Below are 9,747 nucleotides of genomic sequence, written 5' to 3'. Positions count from 1 at the left end.
CTCGATCTCTTGACCTCGTGATCCACCCGCCTCGGCCTCCCAAAGTACTGGGATTATAGGCGTGAGCCACCGCGCCTGGCCCCAAATTTTTATAGAGCTAAGCTTCCTGAGTATAAATCCTGGCTCTGCTATGTAGTAGTTAGGCAACTTACTTAATCTCTTTGTGCTTCAATTTCTTCAGTTGTGAAATATGGAATACTGCCTGTCTCATAGGATTATTATTGTAACTGATTTAATAAATGTACAGTACATAGAAAAATGTTCCACGTAAAGTAAGAACTCAATGTCAGTGTAAAAGATTTTCCAACATCAACAGCAAGAACCATTAAATATGTCCACATATAACTTATATATACTTATAATAAATATTTATGATTTAGTAGGGTTAAGTTTGATTTACTTGGAGCCAACTATTTTTAGAAAAGTTTAGGATAACTCAACATTTTTGTTCTTTCTTTTTTCTTCTTTGCCTTTTTTTGAGGCTGGGGTATAGAGAGAGGCTCTCTCTTCTCTATTAGGAGGAAAAAGGAACCATTTCTTTCTACTCTTCAACATTTATTTCCCAATAGTTGAGTCATTCAACATGTATTGAACATTCACTGTGTTCTGGGCTGTGTGCTAATCATAGTGTTGTAGAGATGAATAAGATGTCATTCTTTCCCTGAAGATCTTTGTAGGCTTATCAGAGTCAGACAGAAAAACAAGAAACAACATATACAGTTGAGCCATCTACCCTGTGGCAAGGCGTCAAAATTTTATAATATATAAACTTTATTAGCCTCCAAACAATCTTAAGATGTAGGCAGTGCAGCTCAGAGGACTTAAGTAACTTGCTCAAGGTCCAACCAGAAAAAAGATGAAATTTGAACCCGGTAGCTCCAAACAGTAGATGCAGGCCTGCCCATTAATATTAAGACAGAGTAGATAGCAACAGCCCTACCTACAAACATCAACAAAAGACTGATCAGAATTGTCTCCTCATGTCCCAAACCACCTGTGAGTTCAGGTGTGTGAATCCAGGTCAGGCTGTTTGTTTAGTGGCATTACCAGTTATTTCTGGCAAAGTGGTCAAACTAATAATAGGCAGCCTTGACATTCTTACAAAGAGTGAAAAATAAGATGCAGAACTATTTTTGAATGAGTATTTTTAAGTTTGGTGAATCATTTTCACCTTTAAAAAATGACTTGTCAATTAGAAAATAAAATGGCACATATTCTCTTCAGCGTAGTGGGCTGTGAGTGGAGAAAGCTCTCATGTGTATTTCCTATGATACTTTCAATTGCATTTGGGTTAATTAACCAATTTGGTAGAAATCAGAGCTCCAAGGAGGTCACCATCATGCTTTCAACCCCATAGAACACTTGTAGCTTCCTTGCTCTAAGAAACTCTAAGCCTGGGTTGTTTGCAAAGGAAAATAAGTGATGCCAGGTTGAAGCTTGTTATAGAAAAAAGGGCTACCTGCACCCACTTTTCATTTTGAAGGTCAGTTCACTGAAAAAAAAAATTATATATATATAACTTTTTTGAGACAGAGTCTCTCTCTGTTGCCCAGGCTGGAGTGCAGTGGCATGATCTCGGCTCACTGCATCCTCTGCCTCCTGGGTTCAAGTGATTCTCCTGCCTCTCAGCCTCCTGAGTAGCTGGTACTACAGGCGTGTGCCACCACACCTGGCTAATCTTTTGTATTTTTAGTAGAGTTTCATTGTGTTAGCCAGGATGGTCTCTATCTCCTGACCTCGTGATTTACCTACCTCAGCCTCCCAAAATGCTGGGATTATAGGTGTGAGCCACTGAGCCTGGCCAGTTCACTGAATATTTTAACTAATGATGAGCTGAAGCCCAAGGCAATACAAGGTATACTTAGTCTTAAAAATGCTGGACCAGTCAAAATAAGAGTGTTGTTTTTTGCTAATTTTTAAATCAATCCATTTAAAGTCCTGAATTTTAGACTTTTTTTTTTTTTTTTTTAGAACTGAGAACTTATTTCAGAGGACATCACCTATTAGCAGAATGTGGCACTGCAATTTTTCTATCTAATGCTAAAGCTACATAAAGAGGAGGAAGAGTTGATTAGGCAGCCATGGATTAGAGCCAGAGAGATCGTAAATTAAGCAGCTCAGAGAACATGGGGCCCAGGAAAGCTAGAGGGGTGTGTTTCCTTGCCTCTTCCCATTGCCTCATTACTATAATATGCGTTTCTGAAGATAAAACCAGAACCATAATTGGAACAAATTGCAAATTTATGAATTGTGGCTGTTGGTGAAATCTGCCCCTAGTGAGGCGTTAGATAGACATTGGATTCCATTGTCCTCGTTCAAACAGGTAAATTCCCAACTGTCATTAATTGGAAATTAAAGGAGGAAAGTTTTTTATAATTTGATTTCAGTTTTGTAGTGCTACAGCTAATAGCATCAGGAAAATAAGTTTTTAAATAAAAATCTATCTTTTCTTTCAATTAGGGCTGGGACAGAAGTAAAGGAAGATGAAAAGGAGGATAGAATAGGATAATTCTATGACCAAGCGGTTTGAACATTAGTCTTATTATTAAAGAAGCAATTTCTGACTCTACTGAATACATTTCATTCTTTTAGAGTGACACAAATGTAATCTGCCTGGCTGGCTTAGGTTCCATTTATATTTTGTAGCATACTGGAGCTACTCTTTTTTTTTTTTTTTTTTTTTTTTTAAGAAACAGAATAGAAGTCCTTATGAGCCTAGCATATAAGTGTCCTTAGGGTTTTGAGGGCAGTCTCTTCTCCCTGCCTAACTCCTTATCCTTTGTATGGGCATATATTTTCTGAATGTCTTTTTCAGAGTACCTTCTTGTGAGTTTCACTGATTTGTTTAATTGGCTTCCCATTAATTAAGAAGGAGAATTAAGTAGGAAATAGGCACATGTGCAGAGTTAAAAATAAGCTAGGGTGGCCCTAAAGGAAATAAAGCTGACCTTAGAAAACATGTGAGATTATTCTTTTATTCTGTGGCTCTGGGCTTTCCTTACACTTTGTGTTTGTGGAACACTGGACCTATTTACTCAATGTTGAGTCCCAGCAAATGGGTGTGGATGAGAGGACTCAAGAGGGGAGGATTTGGCACCCGTATGGCCCCAAAGCAAAGTTTTCAGCTTACCCACATGGCTATTTTAAAGTAACACTGCTTTGAAACTCCTTTAGTCATCATTTTTGCTTAGACTTTTTACAATCCAGGAATTCTGAGTTTATGTTATCTGATTTCTACAACCTACTTGGTATCAGGATTAGTAGACTGTCTCATCTGTCTCTGAGCCATCACCCACTGTTTTTTATTTTTCTTTCCATCACAAGCATGGTCTCAGTACATTCATATGGATTGTGACATAGTTTTTAAAATATGTTTTCTTTCAATCCCTACCCCTGAGCTTCTCTTTTTATATATTTGCCTGCAAATAAGTTTAATTGGCTAAGAAAACTACTCCAGAATTTTTCAGTTTCTTTCCTTTAGTTATAGAGAAAGAGAGATGTGCTTCATGCTGGTGATAGTGAGACAAATGAGAACTCCAGGGTGGCATAGATTTTCCTGCAAGTAACTGTAAAGAAAAGACACCAAAGCCTTAAAGAGGAAAGTTGTAAGCATGCTGGAGTCAAAACTTCAGGGGTTGAGGTTGTCAGGAGCTGTCCGTGATGGTTGTGTGGTGTGTGTGTACACACACTCTCCCTCACACACACACACAAACACCACAGTGACAGATGACCTATTGAAATAATTTCAGAGCCGGTCTGTGGTTGCTACGACAACCAATGATCTCTTGGCTTTCATCTGGCCATGTGACAGGGACTTTGACGTCAGCTAGAGGCAGAGTCTGTGGCTGAGTCCACACAGTCAAAGGCTTGTGAGAATCTGGTGGATGCTGGACCTTGCTGCTGCTGCTACTGCTGTTTCCAGGGTCTGCAGAGCATGGACTGTTAAATTGTGCACTTCTTCTGAGTGAGGTAATTAGTTTGCTTTATATACAATTGTTAGGTGTTTTTATAGCTCATTGTGGTTTTCCCCTCTCTCTTACCTCCTACAAGTTTGTATTCATGAGCAATTATTGTTGTACCAAGGGAAAAATGTAAAGCAGCTTCTAGATGTGAATTTCGGGCAGGCTCTCTGGAATTTGGTTAAATTTGGATTAATGTTCTGTGAAGTAGGTTAAAATATAATCGCCTTGCTTGCTCAACACTTGCTAACATAACATTATTTAGAGATACGGATTTTGCAGCTTGAGCCAAATATTCTCTCTTGAATTCCAGGAATCCTCCCTTCAGTATTGTTTTGGGTTTAAAAACTCTAGCATAGCCTTGCAATGTGTTTCTAACTTTTCTTTTTACAATTGCTACTCAATTCTGAATCAGCCTAAAATAGTTTGGAATTTGGTTTCTATCTTATTTGCAGCATTCATATTTAGCAACAATAGGAACCACGGGAAATAACATTATAACTGGAACAAAAGTTGGGGTTTTGCTTGTAAATAAGACCGCTGGTATTCTGAAAGTACCAGGAAAAATTGTCAACAGCTTCCTGCTTAGAGAGAAATCATGGGGAATATGCCAAGGAAATCGGGGTGGAACCTTTACATGTGTGCATGCAATTGCTTTTGGGTTGTTAGAGCAAAGTGCACATTTCCAGGGTCCTCCACTGAAAATTCAGCTGTGAAGAGAATGGCATGAGATGGTCTTTACTAAGGAGTCGTGTAAGCTGTTTTTATTTTTAAAAATTGAAATAATTACCTAAAGAAGAAAACAATAGCCCTAACCTGAAATGTATCATTGATACAAGTTCTACTTTCCCTCAAATACAAGTAGTCACTGACAATTTGCTCTGTATCTTCAATGAATAATTAAATAACTGTGATGAATAAGAATTTTATCTCTTTATTCCTATAATACTATATACCACAAATTGTTTTCATTGTATTGTAGTTTCTTTCCTTCCCAAGTTTAGTAATTTCAAATTTTCTTTCATGACATACAGGTTGAATTGTTTTGGGGCTTGTAATTTAAAGAATGCCTGTAGTACCGAAGTCTAGATTTATAACCAGCTGTCTAAATCTTACAAGTTTAACAGAAAAATGGACAAATTTTAGAGTACTACATATAATGCAGCTAGTATTTTAAGTAGTAGAAAACACTGGTTTAACTGTATATATGAATACTATATATTTACAGTGTGTGAATTATACCTTAATTTAGTGCAAGAATATACTGTTTTAATTTTTATGTTCTTTATCCGCTTCACAATTCTAATAGTATTTATTTTACTCTAGGAGGTGAAAATTTTGAACAGCATTTAGGTACAGTAATAAGCGAATAACTATGGGTATATCAATAATTTCTCATTAGCTCTCAATGAGTGAATATTCATTTAACTTGCTGGCATTTGACATGTCTATTTTTGGCCAGAGTCTCCATGGAGGATTTTCCAAAAGTCTAATGTGCTCATTCCAAGCACAGCTACTGAGACATAATCTCATCATTTAATTGATCTCAAATAGTAACCCAGAGGCCATATTCTTAACACCCCTAGAAATATGGTAATGTATATGTAACATTTCAGTTGAGCACAGATAAGACCAGTAACACTGTCATTTAAAAGCGTTATCTTTGATGAGGTACACTTTAACATTTACTTCTTTTATTCAAAATGTGGAATTATCATTATAGTTTTTTCCAGGTAGCAGAGACTTTCTTAGTGTTGTCTCTATGATGTTTTAAATTAAAATCTTATAATAAATGTATTCAATGCCCCTTCAAAATAGACTGGATTTCAGCAGTATGAAATATAAGAGAACAATTCAGTGTTGATGGCAAAATCTCAATGATGAAGTTTATCACTAAAAGAAAACAACCTATGCTGTGAAAGCAGAGATGCTCTAGGATCTACAGGTCTTTTCCTATCACAAAATAAGAAGAAAAATAAAGACTCTCAACAGAATCATTTATTTACAGCATTGACACTATGTTGATTTCAAGGTCATGTTTGTTGCAGCTACAAAAGATGCTGGCAAAGAACAATTTACTCTTAGAAACCTGGCTGTTGCATTATTAAATATTTCGTGTATAGTTTCAGGCATTCTTTTCTGGTTTTTATTGAGACAAAAATCTCACTCTGTTTCCCAGGCTGGATTGTGGTAGCACAATTTTGGCTCACTGCAACCTCCGTCTCCCTGGTTCAAGCAATTCTTGTGCCTCAGCCTCCCAAGTAGCTAGAATTACAGGCACCTGGCTGGTTTTTTGTAGAGACGGAGTTTCGCCATGTTGGCCAGTCTCGTCTTGAACTCCTGAGCTCAGGTGATCCACCTGCCTTGGTTTCCCAAAGTGTTGAGATTACAGGTGTGAGCCACTGCACCCAGCCAATTTCAGGCATTCTTAACCTTTTTGGTGCCGTGGACCTCTTTGGCAGCCTGGTAAAGCCTATGGACTTTTCTCAGAATTATGTTTTCAAATGCATAAAATAAAGTATGCAGGGTTACAAATGAAACCACTTGCACTGAAAAACATTAAATTTTACAAAATTGTGATATATGCTTTGTTAATAACACATTATTAAATAATGCAAACTAGCAGCAGGTACAGGAACTACAATAATTTTGAAGTAGTGGTGAGCATAGAAGATATTTCAGGAAATCTACAACAGTTGTAAAATGAGGTGAAAATATCTGTGATTTCTCTTGGCAACAATATCACAGGTGCTGTGGTTTGCGGCCTATATTTTAATTGAAGGAAATACAAAATTTCAGTTTGAGGTTAGTGAAACTGAAGATGTAATATTTTTCCCAACCAAGTTCCCCAGGTCTTCTTGAATTTTATCCACTCCTGAGTCAATTGATGCAAGTTAGTGATGTCAAAAGGTGATGGAACTGCCCTGGACAAAACTCATCACCCCATTTCCACATTCAGTTCCACCACATCGGATTTTATTCTTTGAGTGTGTGCATTTTGCAATATTCTCTAAATTCTGCATGGAAAGGAAGGATATGTTTTTATAGCTACCAAATTGTAACTTTCTTTTATTTTCCTCCTTGAGATCCATTAATAGTCTTATGTCCCCTGGATTGGGAACCCTTACCTGGTTAGACAGGGGTTAAAAGGAAAACTCATAGTGTTATTGTAAGTTATGCAAGTTAAAACCATGGGCCACAGAAGTAAGACTATAGCTATTTACAAAAGAGCCTTGATCCACTCAGAGAAGATAAGCAAGTAGTATTTAGATGAAGAATGCTGGCTGTCATTTGAGATTGTAGCTGAAGAAATACTCTAGAAGGCACTTCGTGTGCTCATAATATTTGAAGCAAGCATTAAAGAATGTATGTGGCTTTCCAGCTTAATGTAAAGCACGGGCACGTGTGAGTTGATCAGTTGTCACGTTAATTCATTACTTGAGAGAAAGCCCTAAAGGTTAATCTTCCAGAGATCTCTAGGATGAGGCATGTTCGAAATTAAGTGGGAATTGGAGACACTGCCTAAGTATCTGAATGCAGCACCTTATTTGGCTTGTTGAATATTTAAGACCAATACGGAGGGTATTAATAATATCGTTTAGTGTGACTTATGTAAGTAATTGTCTCATTCTACATGTTTCTTTGAATGTGCAGAAAATAGTGCCTGATCTTCCCCTCCAAACTGACAGCGTGACTTTGCAGTTGGTCAGCTGCCTTCGCAGCCCTACATTCAGAACCTTCAAAGTCTTCCTTTCTATGACATCAGCACCCACTGTCTCCGCGTAAGAGAATGGGAGCTATGACATTTTGCACAAGCTGTTGTTTAAACTCAATCCAAATCCCTCACATTTGAAATGGAAGCTTAGCAATTTGTCTTTGTGTGTTCTCAAAGGAATTACGAAAGAGATGTTCTCAAACATTTCTTATTCTTTGGATTAGAAAAGAACACTTGCCTTGGGAGCTCTGAGTATCTGTAGCAACTTGATCAAGAAACTTGGAAAAAGTTTAAAATCTCTGAATCCAGGCTGTACTGTCTGCTCCTCAATGCCAGGTGTTTGAAACTTTTCAAAAAGGAATGTGGCATTATTTTTCATAAAATCACTTTTATTTAACTGGTGCTGCATGATGGAAATCTAACTAGAAATAGCATTCCAAACTGTAGTATTTTTTATTGTTTGCAGAAGTGATGCCATAAAAGTTAATACTCACTGATTTTGATAAGAAAATTATATGATAAATATTTAAATTCACTGGAGCCACATTTTCCAAACTAAAAACAGTCTGCCCTTTTTATCTCAGTAGTGAACTTTAGGGGTTTTTTTTGCATGTATTTCCATAAATGCCTTTAAATAAAGACACAGCATCCCTTTAAAATTTGGTTTATATTAATGTAAGCCAGAATGTTCTCAGGTCACGATGAAGTTTCATATTTGATTTGTAGGAAAGAAATCTCTAGCCTGAAAGATATTCCAGCTGTTGCCTGTCTTGACAGGAGGATTGTTCATGTTTTCTGAATCTCTCCCAGTGACTACAGGAAGACCAAAGGCTGCACATTGCTTTTATGCAGGGATGATTTTTTTAAAAAGATGATTCTGGACTTTGTTTGCTTTAATGAATTTAAGCGCTATCTATTAGAGGTAAATGTCAAGAAAAAGTGTTATATTCTTTGGTTCTCTGCTCAGCTGACTCCCACAGACTTTGATATGATTTATATCACTCAAACCATGATCAGTTTTGTGACGACACCATATTTACAATATCGCTGGAGATCAAAAATAGCATCTCACAAAAGTTTCCCCATCCTGTACCTTCCCATCTTACCATGGATCACGTGCAGCAGTCACTCAATTGGTAAACATTTATTAACTGACTGCTGCATTCACAGCGTTATAATAGGCATATGAGGTCCTCCCTGATGGGGCCCTCAAGTGAGATATGCCACTGGCACAGAGAACCCAAGTGTCTTTATGGACCCTGCCTTTTGTTTGCTTGAGCTTTTATTTGAACATTCAGTCTTTCATGCATTCAGCAGATTTTGAGCACATACTATGTATCAGGCATTGAGCTAGACCCCAGGGTTGCTATGAGGTACAACAGAGGGCAGGTCCCTTCCATCATGGGACATGCAGTCTAACTATGTAGAGAACTTGCTCAGAGACCTGTATGTACCATTAACTGGGGTTCTCTTTCCCACAGCCACACTGACCACTGGAGTCCAAAAGAGAATTCTAAAAGGGAACAGTACAAAACAGAACATCAAAACAAAACAGACAAACAACCTGGGAACCATTAGGTTTTACACTAGAGTGAAGCCCCAGAAGAGACATTCTGCAGCTGGTGAACAGCCGGCCTCATTTGTGAGCAATCTGTTCCCATCAGTGTCAGGGATTCCAGGTCGGTATGCTCAGTCCTATTCCCACTTGGCCGAAGGCTATTTGTCCTGTAGTTCAGAAGCCAAATAAGACTGGCAGGGACTAACCTAGAGAATATTTTCTTTTATGCAAATAACAAAAACCGTTGTATTTTATGAAAAGAGTCCTTAAATTAGCAACATCCAAAAATATCTCTCCCATCTTCCCTGTGCTAACCCAGTCAGGACAGGGTCACTGCCGTAATGAATAGCCCCCAATTCTAATGGAATAATCAAACACTGTTCATTTTTTACTCACCCAGAAATCAGGATTGGGAGAAGGGCAATGCTCCACACAGTCATCCAGGGACTCAGGCTCCATCTATCTAGTTAAACTGATTGGGGGCAAATCCTGGGCAAGTTACCTAAGTCACAGTT

General features: G+C 37.8%; 1 protein-coding gene across 5 annotated transcripts in view; it reads left to right on the top strand.

Annotated features, from left to right (window-relative positions):
- Window positions 1-9,747, top strand: part of NCALD (neurocalcin delta) — a 446,431-nt gene that overhangs the window by 330,125 nt on the left and 106,559 nt on the right. Inside the window, exon 1 of one of the 5 annotated variants that reach the window (XM_017528902.1) lies at window positions 3,624-3,969. The exons of the other annotated variants lie outside the window; for them this stretch is intronic. The gene's annotated coding sequence lies outside the window, so the exon portion shown is untranslated. Of the gene's footprint in view, window positions 1-3,623; window positions 3,970-9,747 lie in introns of those variants that run through there. 5 annotated transcript variants of the gene reach the window in all.

The sequence above is a fragment of the Cebus imitator genome, unplaced genomic scaffold (genome assembly GCF_001604975.1).
Source record: "Cebus imitator isolate Cc_AM_T3 unplaced genomic scaffold, Cebus_imitator-1.0 Scaffold56, whole genome shotgun sequence".
NCBI lineage: Eukaryota > Metazoa > Chordata > Mammalia > Primates > Cebidae > Cebus > Cebus imitator.
The sequence above is the reverse complement of the archived record's forward strand: the minus strand, read 5'-3'. Positions and strand labels throughout refer to the sequence as shown.